The sequence below is a fragment of the Cibotium barometz genome, chromosome 4, assembly GCF_041138505.1.
Source record: "Cibotium barometz isolate CiBa-2024 chromosome 4, ASM4113850v1, whole genome shotgun sequence".
Lineage (NCBI taxonomy): Eukaryota > Viridiplantae > Streptophyta > Polypodiopsida > Cyatheales > Cibotiaceae > Cibotium > Cibotium barometz.
In genome coordinates, this window is record NC_141049.1 from 41,114,151 (window position 1) to 41,121,030 (window position 6,880).

Genomic DNA, 6,880 nt, shown 5'->3' on the forward strand with positions numbered 1-6,880 from the left:
GTCTCCTGTCTGCCAAGAGGGTCTCTCTATGTCTCCTGAGCTCAAGTAGGAATAATCCCAGGCATCTCTGATCCTCAAACTCTATGACCCTGCGTAACGGCCCAAAACCCTCTCGAAAGAGGTAGTGATATCTCCCTCGGATCTCATAATAGATTGTACATCGGCAAATGTAGTGTTCCTCTGTCTCTGCCTCCTGGTAGCATAGCTAACAAATGCAATCATCCAAGATTTAAAGCACATATCTTCCTCTCTCAATCCGTAGCTGGTGTGATGAGGTCCGGATCTGTCCAATGTCACAGCGTATCCCATGCGATAGGTGTACATCCATGTACGTCGGGCAGGTGATAAAATCATCTGGTGAGAGGTGTAGAAAATGGCTCTTGTAATGAGCAATTTTCATGCCTAAGGGCTCAAGGGGGTTAGTCCATGTCCTCTCTGTGTCCACTCTGATGATATCCATCCTGATCATGCGATTTAGCGGGTGAGACCCAAAAATGGACAATCTGACTGTACTGAAAGGGTGGTAGTGCCTCTATCCGCAAACCATGTAGGTCAAACCATGATCTCATTTGAGCGTAACAGCAATGAGTATCTCCATCCTCTACCAACTGTATGGACGAGGTCGATGCCAATCGGGAGTACCTCTGCTGTGCTGAGGGAGCTCCCATAGCCGCTGTAAAAAGGTAACTGCCTGAAATAGGGCCTTGGTTACTACTAGTGCGGCACCCAGCTCAGCCCGAACAATCTCATGTGGTACTGATGATTTGCTCCAAATCATATGCGGGCAATCATCATAATCAGTGGTCTCTCCATTTGCCTCCATCCCTCATCTGTCCCTCTCTGAGATCTGTGATATATGTTGGGCCCCCAAATTGGAGCTCCGTACAGGAGGGTCGTGTGACAAGCATAAGAAATAGCCACAATTTAGTGCACGGCTCCTGAAATTGTATGTGTGCACACTGCCTCTCAAGTTCCCCCAAGGTTGCATGCCCTCGAGCTAATCTAGCTGTTGCTGCCTCCTTCAGGGAGAAACGTAGTCCTGTGAAAGTAACTCCCAAGTAGACATATGACCTGACGTACTCAACCGGCTCCCCTCGAAAAGTGAACTAAGGCTCTAATCTCGTCACGCATGCCTGTGTGGTGTTAAACACCATAACCTTGGTTTTCCCAAGGTTCACTTCTATCAGATCTCTATCCGCATAGAAAGCCTATAATGCATCCAGGTGTCTCTGTAATCCCTTCGGAGAGTCTGAGATTAGAACAATATCATCAGCATATAACAAGATGGCTATCAACACCCCTGCCGCCACCACAAGCATGCCCCTGGGCCTCCCAATCTGTCTACATAATCAGAGACCACATTAATGTACAGTCCAAAGAGGGTGGGCGACAGCGGGCATCCTTACTTCACCCCTATCGTGCTGGTCACCATATCATATATCCCCCACTGCATATCCTCGGGTACCTCAATGTCATGCAATCTGTGCATAAGCCTGGCACATGGTACGGTATCGAAGGCTTTGCGAAAGTCCACAAAGCAGCAGTATATCCTTCTCTTCTGTGCCCTACCCTCTTCAATAAGTGCTCAAAGTGTCAGTATGTGATCCAAGGTAGTAAATCCTTTCCTGAAACCGGCCCTGTCCATGTGCTTGATGACCATGCCTCTCTGCCCAACGGCTAGACTCTGACTCCAATATAGAGCCATATAGTTTGGCCAAGTAATGACCAATCATGATCGTCCTGTGGTTGCCTGGTACCATGGGGTCCCCACTCTTAAAGAGTGGTACAATGATATGCTCTGTCCATCTTACCGGGAAACCCTCACAAATGGCACGATTAAACACATGTACGATGAGTGGAGCCAAAGTGTCGTGCGCATATGAGAAGTGCCCTGTCTATCGCATCTAGCACCATCCACATAGTAAAAACGGTGCTGCTAGCCGGTCTAGCTCCCCGGTCTAGCTCCCAGTGGAGGCTGTCCTGGTGCATCATATAGCTCTCTAGCATAAGTATGCCATGCCTCAGGTGTAGTAATCGGAGTACCAGGCTGTCTCTCCTGAAACACTTCCATGCCCTCTTGCTATCCTTCCCCAGGAAGAGTTGGTAGATCTCCTCCTCTAGCTTAGCTAGATAGGCTCGTTTCTTCCTCCGCACAAGGCGCCGAAAGATCATCCTGGCCTGTCTGTGCGTGTGAGTCCCAATGGCAATCTCACGCTATAGCTGTGCTCATGTCTCACGACACTCATCATCATACCAACTGTTCTGTGGGGCAATGCTGCGGGGGGGGGTGGAAGGGATCATAGTGCAGGGAAACGCATATGAGGCGGATGCATGTAGTACACCAGTTAATCCTCTCGTGATCTCGTCCAGAGCACTGAAGCGAACAAGCCATCAGATACTGCATCTCGGTAAACCCCAACTGTCTCACGTGTAAACTGATATCTCGGGTACCTAGGTAGATGAGTGGCTGGCCCATCTCTCGGGGATCTACCTATGAAACTCAGGTATGCATGATCGGCTGCTATGCAAATGGGCCAACTGAAAATCGTGAAACCCCGCACATCAGGTATCAATAAGAGAGAGAGAGAGAGAGAGAGCATGCCCTTGGTGAGAGAGGAAGAAAGAGGGAGAGATCTTCCCTAGGCTAAGGGAGAACACGCCCTTAGTAAGAGAGAGGAAGAAAGAGGGAGAGGGAGAGAGCTTCCCTAGGCTAAGAACCTACCACGAGAGACAAGAGAGAAGGTGTTCAATATATTGCAGAGAGAGATGTAGTACTTGACGATCAAGAAGAAAGTAGGTAGAAGACACCGAGCATGACCGCATTAGTTTTACAAAGGTTCAACTTATATAAAAGATGTAACAGGTGCATTAATTATTTATTTTTCATGTGCATATTAGCCAAAAGGTGCAAAACAATGGATTTCCAAATTATGGGTTTTTGATGGTCAAAAGGTCCTTCACAACTAAATATTTTTTCACCTTGAGGGTAACGAATTTTGGGACTGCACAATCTCATCATACCACACCCATTCTAATTGTTAATGTTTACAAGCACATTTGAGTCAAGAGCATGAGCTTGCCTACCATGCAAGATCTTAGATCTCCTTCAGTTATGGAGTTAGAGGGTAATAACTAAAAATATCAAAAATTTATTATGGTAGCCTTATCTTCAAGGAGATTTATTATGGTAGCCTTATCTTCAAGGAGATTTGTGTAAAAAAGTGTGTATTTGGCTGATAGAAGATGCATGCCAATGGCCTAAATACATTTTTTTTGTATTGCATTTATAGTGTGCTTTAAAAAAAATATTTAATGTGTTTTAGAAAAGTGCATAAATGATGACCATAAAAGACTATGTTTTTGAAACCTACTTGGCACTTGTTTTTTTTTCTCTAGCTAATATCTTTAGCTGAATTATTTCTCTTGTATGAATTCCTTTAAAATAATTTACTTAAAAAGAAATGATTTTTTTTCAAAAGTCTTAAAAAGCCACAAAAGTGGTTTCTTTTTTACAAGACCGGTGTTAAAGCAATTTTCTTCGCTTTTTATTATATATCTTTAGTTTTTAAGCAATAATATGTTGTATATGTTGGATGTGAAAGGAGATGCTCTTCACATACTCACAGACAAGACATGGACACAAGCTCAAAGAGCAACACAATCGATGGCGATAGTTGAAATGTACTTGATCATAATGATCGTGTGGAGTACAACGTACCAATAGCCCTTAGAGGACTGATGTGATTGATAACACACTAAGGGTGTGTTCTCACGGGGGAAAAACCCCTGCCAGCACAGGGTAAAAAGTGTCAATTAGCTTTGCTCACACATGAACTTCCTAGAGGTAGAAGGCTAACAAACTCCCCTGAAGAAGTGAATGGTGTGAATTGATATAGGTTGTAGCAGACTACCCTAGTAGAGGTAATAAGTTTAGAGCTTGTCGGAAAGCTTCAAACTTCTCCCTAGAAAGGGGCTTGGTAAAACCATCTGCCACATTGGCATGTGTCAGCACGTAGGTCAAGGCTATCTCTCAAGCATGGAGCCGTTCCCTGACATAGTGATAATGCACCTCAATGTGCTATGTTTGGTGCATGGAATATTGGATTTCGTGCAACTGCTCTCATGCGCTCTCAATGTGCTATGTTTGGTGCATGGAATATTGGATTTCGTGCAACTGCTCTCATGCGCTCTCACTATCAATGTAAAGGGTAGTAGCAGACTGATGTTTGATACCAAGATGAGCCAAAAGACAACGGAGCCAAACACACTCCACAATAGCTATGAATGCTACGATGTACCTAGCTTCACAACCTAAAGTGGCTACTGTTGAAAATAGTTACCAATATTGTACACCTTAGTGTCCGAACATCATGCCCAATAGTTGTCTCAGTGGAGGTAATAAGTATAAATAAAATGCCCAATAGTTGTCTCAGTGGAGGTAATAAGTATAAATAAAATGCATTTCTGCTTCACTGTTTGCCAATGCCAAAGCTGGGGCAATGTTGAAATCTACCGAACTATGATACTGCATACTGAATTTCAAGATGGGTACTACATATGTAATAAGGCATCCGACAGTTCGTTAATAAACGGGCACCATCAAAAGCTTCATTGGAGCACGACACCCCCCCTCGATTGCTATGAACTAGATACTTAAATAGTACAGAAGCCCAATGTCCGAACATCAAATGCATGCTGTAATGTCACAAGCAAATCGTCAAGGCCGATTTCTGCTAAATCTACTAAACGCCAGCAGGGCAGCAAAAGGTTGAATGCATGAATGTAACCCAATAATCATCCTCCAATGCATCAAGAAGAGAAGGTGGCTCCTCATGTAATGTGAAAGCAACAAGGGCAGAATCAGTAAAATAAAATGCATGACGAGAGGTAGCGTGTGTCCGATTGTTGTCAACGGAGATCACAATGGCTTAATGTAAGCACTACGAACAACAGCAAGGGATAAGCTATCAATGTCCACCACTGAATGCCAATACATGTGAAAAATAACTTATGTCAATGAACAAGCCGACAAGTTGGAATCAGCAATAGAAGTGGACTGATATAACAATCTATCAAGGGGTAGCAAGGCTTACATCCACCCAGACCATGAGAGTATAAGGAAACCTCTAAACATGGCAAATGAAAGAAGATGTGTAATCCCACATAGATTGAGGTAGAGGAACCCTGAATTATACATAATGACAAGGCAACCAAGCTTAATAATGTAACAGTATGACTCCATTAGCATCCATGTCAATGAGCTACAAAGGTGAGGTGACTTCAAACAAGGAGTTGGTTTAGCATAAGTAATACATCTCAGGAAGTAAAACATCACTACATATAGGTATGTCTTCAAGACATAGCACAACTGAGGGGTCATATGCATACGTGACCACACACATCACCATCAGTAATACATATCATGTGTCCCCCCTCAAATCTAAAAGCCATAGAGACACTTTCGCTCACAACTACTAGAAAGCATAATCAGCTTGAAGACATATCATCACTAGGATCAATGGCACCAACTGACAATCCTGATTCAAAGTACGGATCATCTCCAGGATCAATGTCAGGCATAATAGCATCATGCAATTCTACATCAAATGAACCAACAACTGACAATCCTACATGTGACCAGTATTCCCTCCTTGATCAGTTTACAATGTCACGAGCTTGATCTAACACTATAACCGCATAAGAGAGGTGAAGTTAGGGTGACCAAAACGAGCGACACATAACCAAATCAAGAATCTACAAGTTGAAAGCTACATCGGCAGTCGCAAAATCTTCAGGTCAAAATCTACTGACGTGGAGTCAGCAGGTCGTCACAAGCTAACGTGGAGTTAGCAAGTTAGAAGCTAGCATGGCATCAACACGTCAAAGACTGACTTGGAATCAATAGGTCGGAAGCTAAAGGCAGAATCATCAGGTCAAAATCAACTAATTGATGAACACTGAACCATATGATGAATGAACCCTGAATCCGCTAACGGATGAAATCTAAATCAGCTATACGAAAGGTGAAGACCGAAGAGAAGAACGCTAAATGTCGTATGCCTGAATAAAAATGGTTGAATCAGGAAAGCCAAATGTTGAATGTCTTACTGGGCAAAGCTGACTGATACAACTGATGGACAAGGAAGTTTGATGCCGTGAGCTGAAAGCCGAAGATTCGCTTGGCTGACAAGGTAAAACCGACGGATGCAGTTGAATAGTTGATCAATGATCAAGTACAACTGAAGCTCAATGTTGAATTCTGAATGTGCAAGTGCTGATTTAGGAAAGCCAAGGCTGATCTAATAACCGGGCCAAGCTGATGGACATAGCTAAATGGTTGACCAGGTAGAATCGACAGACACATAAATCCAATGCCAAAAGGAGTGCTGAATGGATGATTGAGCTAAATTGATGGAGATAGAAGTCCAATGTCAAAAACTGAAAGCCACTACTCAAATAGTAGCAACAACCACAGAAACAACAAAAACTCGATAGATACTAAACTCCAATGCCGAAAGGTTCTGAAATCTTGAGCTGAGTGTAGTGCTAGTGTATGGGGTTGGGCAGAATGTACGACAGCATAGAGAAAAGCTAACCAATGTACATAGTAGGTAGAAACCCTAGATTTGTAGAAAGTGAGAAGTGCAAGAGCTTACCCAGGCTTGTAGGGGCAAAGATGAATGGATGTACAACGACATAGATGTAAAACACCAACAATGTACACCAAGCTTCACAGCTTCAGAGACTAATGGCAAAGAGCTAATGCCTCTGAAGCCAAGCTCTAAAACCAGCTCTAAGAGCACAAGTGGCTATGCCAACGAGGAGAGCATCAAGGCCAATGGTGGCAAGACGTCAAGGCAGGGGAGGCGCGAATGTCGAT